At 40.4% G+C, this 20,490-nt stretch overlaps 1 protein-coding gene and 1 pseudogene across 5 annotated transcripts in view; one reads left to right on the top strand and one right to left on the bottom strand.

Annotated features, from left to right (window-relative positions):
• Window positions 1-17,323, bottom strand: part of MYO3B (myosin IIIB) — a 489,550-nt gene extending 472,227 nt beyond the window's left edge. For 2 of the 5 annotated variants that reach the window (XM_047872793.1, XM_047872796.1), the window contains exon 1: window positions 17,214-17,306. The gene's annotated coding sequence lies outside the window, so the exon portion shown is untranslated. Of the gene's footprint in view, window positions 1-17,213 lie in introns of all 5 variants that reach the window. The other 3 variants (XM_047872792.1, XM_047872794.1, XM_047872802.1) reach the window with 3 other exon arrangements.
• LOC125174230 (uncharacterized) lies at window positions 6,765-6,862 on the top strand (annotated as a pseudogene).
• Window positions 17,324-20,490: the final 3,167 nt, after the last annotated feature.

The raw sequence follows: 20,490 nt of genomic DNA on the forward strand, positions 1-20,490 counted from the left end.
AAACTTGCTGTCATTATCTTTGCTCCTCTGAGTGTAACCTGACCTTTTTCTGCTAAGCTGGTTTTAAGATTTTCCCAGAAATCTTATTAGGCTGTGACTTGGTGTAGTTTTCTTCCTCTTCCTCCTCCTCCTCCATCCTCCTCCTCCCTCTGCCCTTTTCCTCCTTCTTTTTTGGTTAGGGTCATTATGCTTCACATAGTTTTAATGAGATTTGAAAAACTGGGGACCATTTTTATTCAAATAATTTTTTTTAATGTTTATTTATTTTTGAGACAGAGACAGAGCACGAACGGGGGAGGGTCAGAGAGAGGGAGACACAGAATCTGAAGCAGGCTCCAGGCTCTGAGCTGTCAGCACAGAGCCCGATGTGGGGCTCGAACTCACAGACTGTGAGAACATGACTCGAGCCAAAGTCGGACACTTAACCGACTGAGCCACCCAGGTGCCCCTCAAATAATTTTTCTTTGCCCACTTCCTTTTCAGAACTCTAATTCCCCCTATATTAGGTAGGCCACTTGAAGATGCCCCTTAGTATATAGATGCTCTGTTCAATTTTTAAAAATTATTTTTCCTTTCTTTGCTTCATTTCAGAACTGATAAATGCCTCTTTGTCTTCAAGTTTACTACTCTTTTCTTCTGTAATTAATTATTCTGCCATTAATTCTAATGTATTTTTCACTTCAGTCATTACAGTTTTTATCTTTTGAGATTTAACTTGAATCTTTTAATAACTCTCATGTCTCACTTTTTTCTAAGTCTTATTTATTTTGAGAGATTCTCTTTGGGGAGAGAGAATCCGAAGCAGACCCTGTGCTGCCAGCACATAGCCCAATGTGGGGCTTGAATCCACAAAGCCATGAGATTGTAACCTGAGCTGAAACCAAGAGTTGGATGCTTAACCATCTGAGCCACCCAGGTGCCCCTCTACTTACTTTATTAAACATATGTCATGCAGTTATAATAAATGCCCTATACTCCTGTCTACCAATTCTAACAGTTGTATAAGCTCAAGGTTGACTTTTATTGATTCTTCCCCTTAATACAGATCATATTTTCCTGCTTCTATTCATACCTGGTAATTTTTTATTGGATACTAGTTATTATGAATTTTTCTTGTTGGCTGCTGGATATTTTTGAATTGCCATGAATACCATGGGCTGTGTTATGAGATGCAGTTAAATTACTAAGAAACAGTTTGATTCTTTTTCATCTTGTTTTTAAGATTTTTTTAGATGACAGCAAACCAGTCTTCAGTCTAGAGTTAATTATTTCCCACTACTTAGGCAATGTGCTTCTGAGTATTTTATCTAATGTTTTGAAAATTATGAGGATTTCCAGTCTGTGTGGTGGGAATAGGTACTAATCTTGGGCTTGTACAAACTCTAGGTATTGTTCATTTTAATCCTTTTGGTGGTTCGTTGGCCTTGTGTAGTTTTCTCACTCACACACATTGCTGAGTGCTCTGCCAGATTCTTAAAGGGAACCATCTGCTCTTTGGAATTCTCTCTGCACAGCTCTGTCCTCTCCAGTACTCTGTGAACATTAGCTGTCTTGTCCCAGGCCCTCAACTCAGCCTCTTTAACCAGGGGATCCACCAGGTTCTGCCTGGATTCCCTTTCTTTGCACTACAGCCTAGAAACACTCAAAGCAGTAGGTTAGGGCAACTGTAAGGTTTATTGGATTTTTTTCCCATTTCTTAGGGAATAGTGTCCTTTGCTGCTTGATATCCAGGCTCTTGAAAAATTGTCTCATTTATTTTATCCACTTTTTTTGCAGTGTTTTGGTTGTATATGGTAGGAAGCAAATGTGGTGTCTGTTACTCCATCTTAGCCAAAAGTGGAAGCCTCTGTCAGCCCTTTACATTTTCAATTTATTATGATTTCTTTTCTCATTCTAAATAAATGTTCACTTTTCTATTTAATTCTATCTGTAATTTTGCATTATTTTTCTTTTTTTTAATATTTATTTTTTTAGTTTGAGAGAGACAGAGAGCAAGCAGGGGAGGGGTGGAGAGAGAAGGGGACAGAGGATCCAAAGCGGGCTCTGTGCTGAGAACAGAAAGCCCGACGTAGGGCTCAAACTCACAAATCATGAGATCAGGACCTGAGCCGAAGTCAGATGCTTAACCCACTAAGCTCTCCAGGCGTGCCTGTATTAAAGAGGGCGTCCGCTGTTTTATAATCTCCAGCCCCATACCCAGGCTCTTGAGTTGAACCACGTGGGTTGGAATTCTGGCTCCACCTCCTATTAGCATTGTGACCCTGAGCAGCCTCTCCTTCTCCATTTCTTCATCTATAAAACCAGGACAATAATAAGACCTACTTCATGATGTTGAGCATTAAATGAGTTATTACATGTGAAACACTTAGAAGACAGCCTGAAACCTAGAAACCACTCAATAAACCGTTATTATTTGAGCTTCTTCAATGTATAGGTGGTATTATAAATTATGGAATTACCTATACAGAGTGTTAAGAGTCTGGATAGAGGACACCACCCTCCATAACTGATGAGAGCAGAGGAAGTATAGACCACAAAAGAAACAACATGGCCAGGAAATGGGATAACCAAAAGAATATAATGTCCTAAGAAAACAAAATAGGTAATCTCCCAAAGAAGGGAGAGATTAATATAGTCTATGCCACTCAAGATCAAAATGAGAACTTAAGAATGATCTCTGGATTTGTCATGATTTCTTAGAGACTCCAGGTTATTTATAAATGTATCAATAAGAGAATTGCATATAGTTAGTAGTGTAAATGGATTCCGAATGGGGCCATGACAGACTTTACAAGTAGACAATCTAAAGTTGCTCTAATGCTATTTTTGAAAATATGTAGGGTGTAAAAAAATAAAACCAATGGAACATCTTGCAATATCAGTTCTGGCTTCTCAGTTGTTTTGTTGGTTTACTTTGCTCTTCTTGCTTTGTGATTCTTGGCCTTGTCCTGTACTGGTAAAGATGACGAATGACAGGTTTCCCACAACAGAGACTAGGCTCCAGGTGCTTCATTCTCTCCATAGCATCATGAGCATCATCTTGGTTGAAAATATAGCCAGAATTGCTAAAAGCATGAGCTCTTGTCCCAGGCCTTATTGGAAGAAGAAACTTTGTTCCATAGCTTTGGATATAAGTGGGCTGATTCCCCATGAGGAGAAATCAGGCTGTTAGACACCACACTCCCGTCCTGCAGAAATGGCTCCCAAGCAGGGCTTTTTCTCTTGAAGTGCACCATCCGGCCCCAGAATTTCTCTCTACCAGGAAAAACCCCTGCCCAACATTTCAGTATCATCCTGGGGAGCATTTTCAATGGATGAGTGAGCTTCCAACCATTTAATTCCTTAAACAGCAAAACTTCGGCTGCTCCCGGGAGTCTGTGCATTGGTTCAGAAAAAGCCATGCTGCTTCCATTCCCTAAAAATCCACTGGCACAGGACCTCTGAAGCATCCATCATCTGTTGGCACCATGGCTGTGTGTGTAGGGGGGTGGTCCCCTGGAAAGGCAGGGGCTCTTGTCCTGGAGTCTGCATCTCACGGCTCCACCCTCTGCTCTCCAGACAGGCTGGCCTGTGAGATTTTCAGCCTCTTCCCTCTGGGCAGCTTCAGGCTTACTTGACCTATTTTCCACAAGCTCAAGACAGAGGGCATAGGAAAGCGCTGAATCACTCCAGGGTCTGCATTGTGTCCAGTTACAAAGCCCAATGTCAAAGTGAAATACCGCCCTTTTAACAGCTCCATATCTCACAGATTTAATGGTCAATTCTAATTAAAGATAAGCTTATGTTCTTTATTTCCTTTCCCTAGAGAAAAAGAAAAAAAATTTCTTTTCTTCTGGGAGACTCTAGATTCCGTATTTATAAACATCATTAGAGGCTATATGTTTTCTTAACGATTGGAAAAGTAAAGATTTCATCTATTCGCCCGATCAAGATAGAATTATTTCTCCTTCTATTGTTAGGAAGTTTTCCCCCTCCCCAAGTCCAGCTTAGTGTCCTGGGTCTCTACGTACATAATAGTCACTCAAGAAATATTCACTGGTTGAAAAAATGAATGGAAGGGTGGTTGGATTGAAAACTATCTGTGCACTGTTGTCTCCTAGGACATCCTCCCAACTAGGTAGAGAACCCTCACAGTGCTTCTTGGCAGTTCTTCTTCAGGGACTATAGAAACAAACGAAAATGGAATATCTTGCATCAGGGACAAGACGGAAACGGTCATAAAGGAAATCTAACCTAACCTTACGGGGATTTACAGCTCTTAGAAATCAGCAGAGGGCATCAGCCAATTCTCAAATACCAAGTCTGTTTATGACATCTCAGAACTTCCTTATTCCCCTGACTGATCTATCTTCATCCAAATAACAAAGAAGACCACTAGACCACCAATCAGCTGAAAAAGCCAAATAACTTCTGCATTTACCCTGTAAAATATCCCTTAGTCAGTGAAAAACTTTGCACTCATTTCTCCCATAGCCTTGAGCTTCCTGAGTTAAAAGCCTTGCGATAAGCTCATCTTTCCGTTTCGTTTTATTCATTGTAGAGTTTGGTTTTTGACAGGACCCACCACTCAAAGGTGGGTCCCGTCAAAGGCCCATTTGGGGTTCACACAATAGAATTTAATAATGAAGACACTTTTATTTACTTCTTTGCTGTTTTGCAGAAGAGCTGGGTGAAAACCTGGTCCCCTGAGTCCTGGGCAGAATTTCTCAGTGAATGGTTGGAGAATTGTGTGTTTCCAGCACAGCTCAGCTCAGCTCTGTCAGGCACCTTGGCATCCACTCGGTCCTGGAATGGCTGTGCCTCGCCGGGGTCTGAACAGGAGCTCAAGTGGCTCTTCTGGGGCTCTGAAGCAATTAAGGTTGGGATTTGTTCTTCTTTGTCATGAGGCTGTTGGATTTTATGGTCTTTTTAGAAGCCTTGGTGACTGCTGGCCCCACTCCAGAGGGCATCCTTCCTCAGATGTTCCAGGATGCTGCAGCCCACTGAGAATTTTGCAGACAAGGTTCCGGGCCCACAGAGTCAGAGGCCAGGGGCTCAGTTTAACAGAACCAGGCCAGACTTTACCAGTGCAGCTCAGTGACTATGACTCCTTTACTCCATCCCCTCCAGTCTGTTTCTCCCTTTCCTGGAGCTGAGCCAGGCTTCTGGAGGCGGTCTCCCCCTCTCAACAGGACCCTGTAATTAACATTTCTTCTCTCCTTTTTTTCTCTGCTCCAGTTCCATCTGCAGTTGCCTAATCACAGCATTAGCAACTGCAGATCTGATCCCACTCCTGATACGGTCTCCGCAAGGGAGGGCTTTGAGCCAAGAGAAGACAGGTTTGTGGTCATGAGAAACGAAAGGAGCCTCCCCAGGATGAAAAGAGGCCATGTCTGTAACCGACAGTGCTCGGCACGGGAAAAGTGCTCTTACAAGGGTTGCTGGTCTGATGTTAGTTGTGTAGTCTTTTTTTTTTTTTCAAGTTTATTTGTTTATTTTGAGAGAGAGGGAGAGGGTGGAAGGGGGCAGAGAGAGAGAGAGAAAGAGAATCCCAAGCAGGCTCTGCAATGTTGATAGTGGGGAAAGCAATGAATGTATGGGGACAAGGGATGGGCCTTCTCTGTACATTCTGCTCAATTTTTCTGTGAACCTAGAAGTGCTCTAAAAAATAAGACCTATTTTGGGGCGCCTGGGGCTCAGTCGGTTGAGTGTCCGACTTCAGCTCAGGTCATGATCTCGCTGTCAGGGAGTTCAAGCCCACGTTGGACTCTGTGCTGACAGCTCGGAGCCTGGAGCCTGCTTCAGATTGTGTGTCTCCCTCTCTCTCTGCCCCTCCCCCACTCATCCTCTCTCTCTCTCTCTCTCTCTCTCTCTCTCTCTCTCTCTCTGTCAAAAATAAACGAACATTAAAAAATAAAACCTATTTTGTTAAACTCCATATAGTCACTGCCAACTCCCAAATTTCTTTGTCTTTTTTTTTGAAAGAGAGGGGGAGAGCATGAGTGAGTGAGGGGCAGAGAAAGGGAGAGAAAGAGAATCCCATAAGGGGCAGAGAGAGAGAGAGAGAGAGAGAGGGAGAGAGATAATCCTGAAGCAGGACTTGACCTCACCTGACATGGGGCTTGAACTCATGAACCTTGAGACCATGACCTGAACCGAAGTCAGATGCTTAACCGACTGAGCCACCCAGGCGCCCTCAACTCCCAAATTTCTATCTCTAACCCAGAGCTCACACCTAAATACTTGACTCAGTTAGTTATTCAATGATTTGCTCAACATCTCCATTTGGTTATCTAAAAGGAATGGCACATTTAACATGTCCGAAAACAAATTGTTGATTTTCCTCATTTCAGCAAATAATAATTCTATTAGTACTTAGATCGAATACCCTTGGAGTCACCCTTGACAGGATGGAGACCGACATGGGGCTTGAATTCATGAACTGTGAGATCATGACCTGAGCCGAAATCAAGAGTTGGATGCTTAACCACCTGAGCCTCCCAGGTGCCCCTTAGTTGTGTAGTCTTAAAGTGACTCCCCATATATTGTCTATTAGTGTCAAGGAAGGGGAAAAAACAACAAGCAATGGAGAAATTGTACAACACCTTGACCAGGTGGTCCAAATTATCATCCGCATGGGACAGATGACATCATGTGGCTCCAGATGTGGTACCTTGGACAGAACACACCTCACCTGGGCAGCATTCTGGCTGAGATTATATAACCAATGTAAACATGAGGAAACACCAAACACAAATGAGGGACGTGGTATAAAACAAAATGGCATGTGATACAGATATTTAAAGTTGGAATAATACTGGAAAGATTACCATTGCCCCTGCACAAAGATGATATACAAATTTGTGAAGAAAAAGAAATGGTGTGGGGCAGACAGGAGATCAACATCATAAAAGACAGATTAAAGGAGGCTAGAGGAACATGACAGTCAAAGGTGGTACCTGACTTTAGACTGGAGCCTGTACTGAAGGGAAATGCTATAAAGGACATTGACAGATCAGCTAACAAAACTTACATATGGAGGGTAGATTAGATAAAAGCACTTCATCAGGCATTATGGTTATGTAATAGAATACTCCTACTAGAAAATATACACTGAAATATTTAGGAGTAAAGGGCCATGAAGTATACAACTTACTTTTACCCTGTTCAGAAAAGAATTACATTGTGTGTGTGTGTGTGTGTGTGTGTGTGTGTGTGTGTATACACACAGATAGATATATAAATAACTGTAGATGTAGATTATATATATAACAATTTTCTCTGAACGATTTAAAATTGTTTTAATGTTTACTTATTTATTTTGAGAGAGAAAAAAAGAACTTGAGCAGGGGAGGGGCAGACAGAGAGGGAGACAGAGACTCCCAAACAGGCTCCATGCTGCCAGTGCAGAGTCCCGATGAGGGGCTTGAACTCAAAATGTGAGATCATGACCTGAACCGAAATCAAGAGTTGGATGCTTAACCAACTGAGCAACCCAGGTGCCTCTCTCTGAATTATTTTATATACATGTATATAGAGAGAGTTGGGAAGAAACATGCAAATGTTAAAGCAAGTAGAGTAGAATGAAGAAATATAGAAATTTACCTTTTCTATTTTTGCAACAAACACATACTGATTTTAAACTCCACTGTTTAAGGGACAACTGTGTGGCTCAGTCGGTTAAGCACTGACTTTGGCTCAGGTCACGTCTCACGGTTTGTGAGTTTGAGCCCCGCATTGGGCTCTATGCTGACAGCTCAGAGCCTAGAGCCTGCTTTGGATTCTGTGTCTCCTTCTCTTTCTGTCTCTCTCTCTCTCTCTCAAAAATAAATAAACATTGAATTCCCTTGTTTGAGGAAAAAAGTAGAGATGCAGCATAACATAGAAATTGAGTGTAGTATGGGGGTCCAGTGGGCCTGGGTCTAAATCCTGGCTCTGCCACTACCAGCCGTGACCCCTAGGGCAAGTTACTCTGCCCCTGAGTCTCAGTTTCCTTCTCTGTGGAGGAACAGTCTGCAAAGTTCTGTTACAAAGATGAAGTGAGGCAGCACCTAGCAAGTGCTCAGTGGAGGGCATGACGTTCAGGTCATGGGCCAGGGCATGGTAAGAGCTCTCCAACCATTAAGTGTTATGATTATGAAGATGCTGTATCTCCCCCACTCGGTGATGCTGCCAGATGCAGTTTCACAGAAGTATAAAGGCTCTGGGGAGTCAGAGGACAGGGGCATCCAGGGGATGCAGTATTGGGGTCATGGCTTGTGCTGGAAAAAGAAAGGTTCCTTGGTGTGGGAGAAAGCCTAATCAAGAAAGCTACATAAAGCACACTGTATGTGTTCCAAGGAGCTTCCCCAGACTAACATCATGGTCTGCTCAAACCTTCCTCTGCTGTTTGATAAGGACAGGTGCATGTGTGCGTGCGCGTGCGTGCGCGTGCGTGTGCGCGCGCGCGCACACACACACACACACACACACACACACACACACACTTTATTTGATCCAAGGGCTGTGTGTCTTGGACAATTTTACCACAAAAGCCTAATCTCTGCTATAAGAATTATCAATCCCTTCACTTAGGTCAAACTTTCTGGCCTCCAACAAATACTTCTAAAAAAATCAAAATGCCTTTAAATAGGGGCACCCGGTGGCTCAGTCAGTTAAGCATGGCTCAGGTCATGATCTCGCAGTTCCTGAGTTCAAGCCCCGTGTCAGGCTCTGGGCTGATAGCTCAGAGCCTGGAGCCTGCTTTGGATTCTGTGTCCCCCTCCCTCTCTGCCTCTCCCCTGCTGACTTGTTCTCTCTCTCTCTCTCTCAAAAATAAACATTAAAAAATTTTTTAAAACAATTAAAAAATAAAATGTCTTTAAGTAATTAACTCCCCTCTAAGAAATCCTGAAGGCATGAACAAACCAGAGTCGGGGGGGGGCGCAGGGAAGGGAGAAGGAGGGTAATACCCCTCTTTCTGCAGCATTAGACCCAGGTGGCTCACCTACACTGGCTTCAACGTTGGCCTTACTTATCATATATACCCGGTTAGTGGATTCTGTCCTGGAGAGATCATGTGGTGACAACTAGCCCATCCTGCAAATCTGTTGATAGCCAGCCAATCAGCCAGCTTCCGACACTCCTAACTCAGCACTGCTTTGTTCCTGACCTCTATGGTGGGTTGTGGAAACCATACTCGCTTTAATTCATTGAATCCTGGCTCTGCAATGAACTCATCATGTGACTTTGGGAAAGTTATTTACCTTCTCTGAGCATCGGTTCCCTCTTCTATTAAACTTGGGCAATAATATGTACCCCTTAGTATTGATTAATAAACACCAGCCCCTTTTCATTCTCTATAGTTGAGTGTCATAACAGGCCCATGAGTTGCTATTTGAAAGGGCACGTTTATAATCAGTCATTTTGTTCATATTTTCATATATTGATCTCAGTTTGAACATTTAGTTAATAAGAAAAGACTTTCGATGCAGCAGGAAATTCTCCAAAGATATTCTTCAATGGGTGGTAGGTTTTAAAGTGTCTCTAGGCCTCTGGAATGGATGGCAGTCAATTAGCCTGCCTCTTGCCTGAGAAATCAGACTAATTACTGGTGAGGCTTGGCTAATGGGGTCTTTTGTGAACTCCCTCCCTAAATGAGAAATCTTTAACTTTTCACAAAACTTCAATCTCATTTGTGCTGCTGATTCCTAATATTTCTAAATAAATGCTTGGCCTCTGGGCTTTTGTAGTCAAATAACCCAAATCAAACCAAGCTGCTCTGCCAAGGGAAAAATTTATTTTGCGTAAATCTACTGGAAGAAATTTTTAGAATCAATTTGAAATCACCAAAGGCAAAGACTAGCTGCAGTCCACTCTGGGGCCAGTTTTGTGGATGTGGGCTAAAAGGTGAGTTTACTCCGTTTGGGTTTAAATGACTTGTTGAGATGCCCAAACAGTAAACAGTGGCAGGTTTCAGAGCTCAGAGTATGCAAGAAGCAGGCTTGTCCCCCAACCCCAAGTCGACTGCCACATATAGACAAGCTCAGGGTTCTGTACCTAAGGCAGAAGACACAAAATCCAGGGAAGCCATTATCTGTCCCACATCTACCTAGAAAGGAGGTGAAAGAGTCTGGAAAGGCAAGAGGAGTTTGAGGCAGGAAGTCACTTGAAGACAGCCAAACTTGAAACAGAAATACACGTAAATGCCAAGAGAAGGAGAGGGGTAAGCAATTCAGAGCTTGGCAGGAATCTGGAAAAGATTCCAAAAGTGAAAACGGAGCTGAGGTGTAGCCTACTTGGTTGGCTAGAGGGACCTGCTCCAACAGAATCTCCAGTGACCATGGAGGGGATATCTGGAATGGCCTACATGAGTCTTTCCTTCCCACTTCTTCCTCATCAAGGACTTCCACAACAACTCTTGAAATGCAGGATCAAAGTAGAACTTGGGAATGCTGGGTGCCTTTGGATTCCTGTTATTGTATTAAATTACATTGAATTGCCTCCTAGGAGACCCTGAGGTCTTCTTCTATTGGATTTTTACCAGCTCCATTTGTTCTTCCCAAAAATATTTGAGAAGACACGGTTGTCCATCGCATAGCTGCTTGGGATATTCTGGGTCCTCAATCTATTCTGACTATGTAATGGGGGAACAAAATCCTTCTTTTGGATAAAAAATTTCAAGAAGATAAAACAAAGAGGCACAAACATGTTTTCAAGACATAGTTTTTTTATTGTAATGGGAATTCCTGTCAAAAGTTAGGATGCAGTGAACCCCTCTCCTATACTTCTCTACTTGGCCTGGGATATCCTAACCAAAATCCTCTTTAAAGCCTTCAGCATCTCCATTCTCTAGTCCCATTCTTAGCCCATGTATCTCCCCTCTAGGAACAAGCTTAGGCAGGGGTCTCAATCAGCACATCCAAAACTACATATGTCTCAAAGGCCCATCTGTAGGCAGAACAAGAAAGCCTCTCATTTCTCAATGACTGTGGCTGTCAAGCTGCAGTATGCACATGGACTAGTTAGAGAACTTGTTAAAATGCATATTTTGGGTAACTTCTTCTAGAGTCACTAAGTCTGGGTGCATTTTTGAACAGTCATCCTAGGTAATTCTGATTCAGGTATAAAAAGGACACGTTTGAAAGACTGTTTGAGGGCTACATTAGTATCATAAGTCTTAGAGAACCAGCATCAACTCCAAAGAGGAATAAAGGGTCATTTCCCTCCACTTCTCTAGACCAAAAAGGAATCATCCCCACGATCTAGACCTCAAGAAAGCCACCTGGTTCAATTGTCCCACTCCAAGATGGTGCTTTGGGAGTCTATGTTACCCATAACAGCGGCTGCCTTCTCCTAAAGATCTTGAGGGGGCAGGATTCCATAGCCTCCCATGCAAAGCCATTCCAGTGTCTAATTGCCCTTCAGTTAAGAAGTTCTTCCTTACATTTAATCAATTCTTTGCAAGTCCTTGCAAGACTCATCAACTCTTGCTCTATTCTCTGTGTAGATGGAAAAAAACAAGTTATTGTGCAATTTCTATCCATTCATTGAATCACAGAGTATTGGAGACAAAAGGGATTTCAGATATAAACTGGCACTGTGGTTTTATTTGACCTATGAAGGTGCTTGTCCAAAGACACACATAGATTCAGGAGATTATTTAGTTTCCAGTGCCTGCAAAACATCTGAGGGAAGCTGTCCAGGAGGTGGTTAACTATACTAGTCTTCTATCCTGTGCACTTTCTATTCTACTGTGTTGCCTTAATTTGGGGGTAGGGATGGGAGCAATCCTTTAGCCTTCTCCATTTCAGAATATACATATGAACCTCTTCATCATTCCTCCAAAGAGATGTGTTTTCCATCATCGTAATCATTTTAGCTGCTTGTCTTCAGATTTTCCTTTGCTCCAAATAGGGTTGTCAGATATAGCAAATAAAAATTCAGGATGCCTAGTTAAATTTGAATTTCAGATAAATGACTAATATTTTTTAGTAAGTGTCTCCATGCAATATTTGGGACATGCTTATACTAACAACAAAAATTATTATTTATCTGAACTTCAAATTTAACAGGGATTTGTATATTTAATCTGGCAACTGTCATTCCAAACATTCTAGAAGTGTAGCAATTAAAACTAGAGACAGAACTTTCACATCTTCAGCAATTCCTCATACTCACTATGAACACCCCCAGTCTCATGGTCTTTATGTTTGAAGCTCCCTCTGCTAGAATGTTCTGCCCCAAAATATCTGTGTAGCTTGATCCCTTACTTCAGGTCACTTTCAGATTTCTATTTATCAAAGAGGTGTTCCTGACCATCTTACAGAAATCTCACCATTACTTCCAACCTTCTCACTCTGATTTATTTTTCTGTCATCACTTATTAACACCTGGCAAAGCATATGTTCACCTACTTATATAATTTCCATCTCTTCCCTTAAAGTAGAACATAAACTCCATGACAGAAGGCACTTGGCTCTACTCATTGCTATATTCCTATCATGTAGAACAGGGCCTAGCATACAATAGGCCATATATTAGTTACTTAATGCTGCATTAAATGACCCAAAAGTGAGTGACTTAAACAATAATCATTTATATCTCTTACTGTTCCTGTGCTCAGGAATTCAGGAGACTGGGCTAAATGGTTATAGCCAAGAGTTTCTCATGAGGTTGTGATCAGATGTCAGCCAGAGCTACAGACATCTGAGGACTTGTTTGGGGTTAGAGGATCCACTTCCAAGGTGGCTCACTCATGTAGCTAGACAATGATCCTGGCTGTTGGCAGGAGAGCTTTGTTCTCTCCATTCCCCTTCACAGAGCTGTTATGAGGTTGACTTCAAAGTCATACGCTGTCACTTCCTCCAGATTCTATTGGTCACATAGGCCAGTACTGACTCCATGTGGGAGGAGACCTATATTAGTTTTCCATTGGTGCATAGCAGATTATCACAAAATCAGCAGCTTAAAATCACACAAATTTATTATCTCATGGTTCTGTAAGTTAAAAGCTTGGGAAGGAATTTCTAGGCTTTCTGCTCAGGATCTCACAAGGCTGAAACCAGAAACATAGACTCACAAACAGAAGGCAAGTACTAAAATTATAAACCTAAATCTCAACACCTTAATAATTACCTTAAATGTAAGTGGTCTAAATACGTATATCAGAATGATTTTTTAAGTGCCCCAATTATACGCTATACCCAAGAAACTTACTTCAAATGTAATGATATAGACAAATTGGAGGCAAAAAGATGGAACAAAATATACTGTGTACACATTTTCAAAACAGAAAAAAACCTAAGTGGCATTATTAATTATATTATTACAAAGTAGACTTCAGAACAAAGAAAGTGATTAGGCATAAAAAGGGTCATTCTATTATAATACAGTGAGCATTTCACCAAGAAGACATAACAATTCTAAATGTGTATGCACCAAATAGCAGAGCTTCAAACATGAACAAAAAACTAACAGAACTGAAAGGAGAAATATATGAATCCACAGTTATAGCTGGAGACTTCACACTCCTCACTCAGCTATTGACTGAAACAGTACACAGAAAATCAGCAAGATTATAAAATTGCTGATTTGAATAGTCACCATCAGCCAAATTATCTAATTGGCATTCATAAAATACTTCATCCAACAATAGCAGAATAGGTATTCAAGTGTCCATAGAACATTCACTAAGGTAGACCATATCCTTGGTCATAAAATAAACTTTCACAAATTTAAAAGAATTTAAGTCATATAATATATGTTCTTTGACCATAATGGAATTAAACCGAAAGTCAATAACTGGAAGAAAAACCCAGAAAATCTCCAAACATTAAATGCCTATATTAGAAAGGAAAAACAGGGGCGCCTGGGTGGCGCAGTCGGTTAAGCATCCGACTTCAGCCAGGTCACGATCTCACGGTCCGTGAGTTCGAGCCCCGCATCAGGCTCTGGGCTGATGGCTCAGAGCCTGGAGCCTGCTTCCGATTCTGTGTCTCCCTCTCTCTCTGCCCCTCCCCCGTTCATGCTGTCTCTCTCTGTCTTAAAAATAAATAAACGTTGAAAAAAAAAAATTAAAAAAAAAAAAAGAAAGGAAAAAGATCTCAAACCAATTATCTAAGCTTCCACCTTAATAAACTAAACATAAATAAATAAAATCAAATAAACCTAAATAAAGCAGAAGGAAGGAAATAATAAAGATCACAGCAGGAATTAATGAGATTGAAAGCAGGAAAAAAGAATAGGGAAAATCGACATAACCAAAAGCTAGTTCTTTGGAAATAACGATAAAATTGATAAGCATCTTGTAAGACTGAAAAGAAAAACGATAAAAGACACAAATTCCCAATACTGGGAATGAAAGAGAGGATACCACTGTAGATTCAAAATGCATTAATAGGATAAGTAAACACTATGAACATCTCAATGCTTATAAATGCAAAAATTACATAAAATGAAGTAATTCTCTAAAAACCTCAAACTACCAAAACTCCCCCTAAATGAAATAAGCAACCTAAGTAGTCTTACAACAATTAAACAAATTAAATCCATGGTTAAGGCTATGTGAAAAAGGAATTTCCAGGCCCAGATTGTTTCACTGCTAAATTCCATCTAACATTTAAAGAAGAAATAATACAAGTTCTACATGCCTTTCCAGAAAACAGAAGAGGAGGGAACACCTCCCAACACTATCATACCAAACCTTGACAAAGACAGCGCAAGAAAACTAAAACTATCTCTCATAAACATAGATACAAGTCTTCAATGACATATTAGCTAATCCAATCCAGCATAGATATTAAAAAACAGTACACCACCACCAAGCGGGGTTTATCCTAGAAACGCAAGGCTGGCTTCAATAATCAAAAGTCAGTCAATGTAATCCATCTTATCAACAATCTGAAGATAGTATCAATTGATGGAGAAAAAGAATTTGACAAAATTTAACATCTATTTATAATTAAAGCTTTCAGCAAACCAGAAAGAAAAAGAAACTTCTATTGAAGGAAATCTACAAAAAACCTAGGACTAGCATCAAACTTACTTAGTAGGTGAAAGACTTAATACCCTCTCCTTCAGATTGAGAACAAGGGAAGGACGTCTGCTGTCACAATTCCTATTCAATACCATACTCCACATCCTAGCTACTGCAACGAGGCAATAAAAAGTAATAAAAGGTATACAAATTAGAAAGGAAAAAACTGCCCCCATTCACAGATGACACGATTGTCCTCAGGGAAGATCCCTAGAAAGCTATAAAAAGCTCCTAGAACTAATAAATGAATTTGATAAGATCATAAGATACAAAGCTAACACACAAAAGTGGTTTCTTTATAGTAGTAATGACGTTGGAAACTAAAATTTTTTAAAAACACCACTTACAAAATGAAGTCTCAGGTATAAATCTAATCTTCAGCCTTAGATTGTTTTTCAAAATCCTACTGTACTAGGGCATTTAAAAGTGCTAAACTGAAGTTCAAAAACAGACAAAAGCTATGGTACCAGAAGACAGAAACGTCATGGGGAGGAGAAAGGATGTAGGATTTGGGGTAGAACATAGGGGGACTTCTGATTTCTCTGGTACTATTCCATGTCTTGCCTTGGGTGATGATATGTTTCTTTTGTGATCATTCACTAGAGTAGACAGCTATGAATTGCGTACTTTTCTGTTTTCTGACTGTATATTCTCCATCAAAATTTTTAAAAATAATAGTGACAAGCATAAAAGGAAAATATAGAGTGCTATCATGTCTTGAAACATTGTAAAACTGCATTTTGAAACTGCATTTGGCATTAAGCAACTAAATGTTAGCAGAATGATTTGAGAAATGTTTATTTAATTTAACTTCATATAAAATATTTTTGTTTCATAAAATTTGTATCATCCTCATCCATATTTTCCTCACATTATTACCTATCAATGCCAGTAACTGTTGTTACAATGGCTAACACCAATCATCCTTACAAAACTCAAGGATGCTTTCCTTTGTGGGATAGGTGGTCTTAAGGTCATAGAGTTGGGATAATCCCTCAACTACACAAGGCCCATCTTTCATTTATTTGTTTCCAGCATCCCCAGTTCCTCTATTTCCCTCTCTGTCCTCCCCTTATCCCCAGATATAGGTAAGTAGAGAATGTCTTTGTGATTATCCTTGGATGTTACTTTATTCTTTTAAATTATAAATCATAGAAAGTTTTAGTTATTAGGATGAATAAACTCTAGAACTCTGATGTATAGCATGGTGACTATAGCTAATAATACTGTATTATATACTTAAACTTTGTTAAGAGAGTAGATCTGAAATGTTCTCACCACACACACACATATACACATACACACACACACAAATGATAACTACGTGAGATGAGGAATAGTTAATTAGCTTAATTGTGGTAATCATTTCACAACATATACATGTATCAAAATATCACATTGTGCACCATAAATATATACAATTTTGTTAATTGTATTTCAATAAAACTGGAAGGATTATAGTTTTCTATGTGTGTAAAATCTTAATTTATATAAATGGCTTATACCATAGATATTTACTCGTTTTTTCCACCTGACACCATGGTTTTGAACAATTATCTCTCATGTTATGTGCGCATCTAGCTCATTATTTCTGACTGCTGCAGCATTCATTCAGTGTGTATCTTCTACTTTGCTATCCATCTTTTTCTTCCGTGATGAACAACAGAAAGTACTGCGCACCTCCTATCCATCTCCTGCACAAATGTTTCTCTGGAATATATATTGAGGGTTGGGATAGCTGGGTCACCAAGTATGTACATTAATCTTTGCTTGGTACCACCAAAATGCAGCTCTAAATAGTATCTCTTTATGCTTTCAGTTTGTATTTCCCTGTTAGTGAGGTAGAGCATTTCTTTCACAGATATTTGTCATTTAGATTACTGGTTCTGTGAACTGCCTATTGATACCCTGTGCCCATTTTTCTACTAGGTTTCCAAGTACTCTTTACTGATTTAAACAAGTCTTCCCAAAAGTGTAAAGTACAAAGTAAATAATTTGATGTCAAACATTAAACATTTTTCTTCCATGAATAACATTATGGGCAGAATGCAAAGTATACACAGATAACCAAATGTGGGAAGATATTTGCAGGATCTAAAGTATCATGGGGTCTCCATTTTAACTTATTTAAGCCCCCCAGTGATCATAGAAGTCAGTGCCCTTATAACTCCCATTTTAGAGATGAGAAAACTGAGGCCAGAGTGGCTAAATAACTCACCTACAATCCAATAGCTAAGTAGAAGATTATCGGATTTTCAAGTCTATGCTCTGGGACGTCTGCTTTTCCTTTCCACAAGTAAGAAGCTTGAAAGTCATCACTCGAACTGAACAAGTAAAAAGCTGAACTGACTGAAAAACAACAAGTCTTCTTGGATAAGAGAGGGGAGGATACAGGGCAAACTACCGCCCCCCAACACTTGAGAGGCAAATACAGGAAGGCGCAACTGACTAAAGCAGAGACTCAGGAGGAGAAAAGCCTGTGGGAACCCTTGAGGGGATAGAAAAGCTGAATTGGAATTGACAAATTGCTGGAGGCTCAGTGTGGACAAGTCTGAGAGTTAAAAACTCCAGGGGGACCTTGTCACCAGGGGCACCCACAATATTATGAGATTTACCTCCAGCGGCTTGATCGTGTTCCCAAAGTAAGTATCAGAGAAAAATCCCTCCTATTTCTGGCAGGAGGAGCAGAAAAGAAACCTTTTGAAATGCATCAGAACACAGTGTTCTTAACAAGGCCTGCCCTAGGGTGACATTAGTTAAGCCAAGCCTAACCAGCTGGGGTTATCAGAGCCTAATTGACCTGAGGAAGAGAAATACCAGCTGTAGCCATTTGTTCCACAAAAGAGAGAGAAAAAGACTGAGAAAACCTCTGAAGTTCAGTCCAGAGGCACAGGCTCACTAAAAGACTGAGACCTAATCGTAAGACTGTAGAACACTTCCCCTCCCCCAACACCTTACCACCATGTTACTAAAGGCCTACTTACAACAGTTTCTTTTTCCCAGTACATCATGTCTGGCTATCGAGAAAAAATTAAAAGACATACCAAAAGGTAATAAACACAACTTGGAAAGACAGGACAAGCATTGGAACCAGATATGGCAGAGATGTTGGAATTATTAGACTGGGAATTTAAAACAACTATGATTAATACGCTAAGAGCTCTAATGGGTAAAGTAGACAGTATGGAAAATCGGAGGGGCAATGAAAGAGATTGGAATTCTAAGAGATGGAATTCTAAAGAGATGGAAATTCTACAAAAGCACCAAAAAGAAATGCTAGAGATTAAAAACTCTAACAGAAATGAAGAATACCTTTGATGGGCTTGTTAGTAGCCTGGACACAGGTGAAGAAAAATCTCTGAGCTAGAGAAGATCTCAATAGACCCCTGAAACACTGAAAAGCAAAGAGAACAAAGACTGGGAAAAAAATGCAGAACAAAATATTCAAGGGGGCTCCTGGGTGGCTCAGTCCGTTGAGTGTCCAACTCTTGATTTCAACTCAGGTCGTGGGATCGAGCCCTGCATGGGGCTCTCCCTGAATGTAAAGCCTACTTGGGATTCTCTCACTCTCTCTGCCTCTCCCTCTGCCCCCCACCCCACTTGTGTGCTCTCACTCTCTCTCCTTCTCTCTCTCAATTTAAAAAAGATGTTTAAGCAGGGTGCCTGCGTGGCTCAGTCAGTTGAACAACAGACTTTGTTCGGCTCAGGTCATGATCTCACAGTTCGTGAGTTTGAGCCTCGCATTGGCTCTGTGCTGACAGCTCAGAGCCTGGAGCCTACTTTGGATTTTGTGTCTCTGTCTCTCTGCTACCCGCCCCCCACCCCCACCCTGCTCATGTTCTGTCTCTGTCTCTCTCTCTCAAAAGCAAATAAACATTTAAAAAAATTTTTAAATATCCAAGAAATGTAGGAGAACTACAAAATGGGAATACAAGAAGGTGAAGAGAGAGAGAGAGAAAGGAACAGAAGAAATATTTGAATCAATAATGACTGAGAATTTTTCCAAATTAGTGTCAGACACCAAACCATAGATCCAGTAAGCTTAAGAACAGCACGCAGGATAACTAACAACAACTAACCTAGGCACATCATCTTCAAACTACAGAAAATCAAAGATAAAGAAAAAACCCAGGGCGGGGGGGGGGGGGGGAACACCTAAAGAGGAACAAAGATAAGAATTACATCTGACTTCTCCTCAGAAACCATTCAAGGCAAGAAGAGAGTGAAATGAAATATTTAAATTTGAAAGAAAAATCCCCACTGGCTTAGAATTCTGTACCATGTGAAATTATTCTTCAAAAGTGAAGGAAGATAAAGACATTCTCAAACAGAAATGGAGAGAATTTGTTGTCCAAAAGAACTGCCTTGCAAGAAATGTTGAAAGAAGTTCTGTAGAGAGAAGGAGAATCATATAGGTCAGAAACCTGGATCTACAAGAGCACTGTGGCATAGCAATTTGTAAATGTGTATGTGCCTAACAACAGAGTATCAAATTATGTGAGATAAAACTGATAGAACTTCAAGGAAAAACAGATGAATCTACGATCACAGTTAGAGGCTTCACCACCCCTCTCTCAGAAGTTGACAGATCCAGCAGGCAAATAATCAGTAAGAACACAGCTGAACTGCACAGCACCAATCAACCAGACAATATAATCGACATATACAGTCTACGTCATCCAACAACAGCAGAATATGCATTTTTCACAAGCTCCCGTGTAATATTCACCAAGATAGAGACATTGTGGGCCATAAAACACAGAAACACCTTAACAAATTTAAAAGAACAGAAAGCAGACAATGTTTGCTCTTAGGCCACAGGGAATTAGAGATCAGTAACACAAAGATAACTGGAAAATCCCCAAATAATTAAACAACAAACTTCTTTTTTTTTTTAATTTGAGAGAAGAGACAAAGGGGGGGGGGCAAAGGGAGAGAAAGAGACAGAGAGAGAGAGAGAGAGAGAGAGAGAGAGAAGAAGAAGAAGAAGAAGAAGAAGAAGAAGAAGAGGAGGAGGAGGAGAGGAGAGAATCTTAAGCAGGCTCTGTGCTGAGCACAAAGCCTGGAGTGGGGCTCCATCCCATGACACTGGGATCATGATCTGAGCCAAAATCAAGAGTTAGACACTCAACCGACTGAGCCACCCAGGTGCCTAAATAGCACATTTCTAAATCACACACAGGTCAAAAAAATCTGAAGAGAAATTTTAAAATATTTTGAACTAAATGAAAATAAAAACGCACCTTATCAAAATTTGTTAGATGCAGTGAAAGTAGTGCTTTAGAGGGAAATTTATAGCATTGGATGAATCTATTAGAAAAGAAGAAAGATCTAAAATTAAAAATCTGTTTCCATCTTAAGAAACTGGAAAAAGAAGAGCAAATTAAACCCAAAGTAAGCAGAAGAAAGGTCTATGTTTTAACTAGTTTCCTTCTATTCCTTCTAGCACCAGTCTTCCAAATGCCCACCTTCTCTCATATCTTTGCTTCCCTTTC

The sequence above is a fragment of the Prionailurus viverrinus genome, chromosome C1, assembly GCF_022837055.1.
Source record: "Prionailurus viverrinus isolate Anna chromosome C1, UM_Priviv_1.0, whole genome shotgun sequence".
NCBI lineage: Eukaryota > Metazoa > Chordata > Mammalia > Carnivora > Felidae > Prionailurus > Prionailurus viverrinus.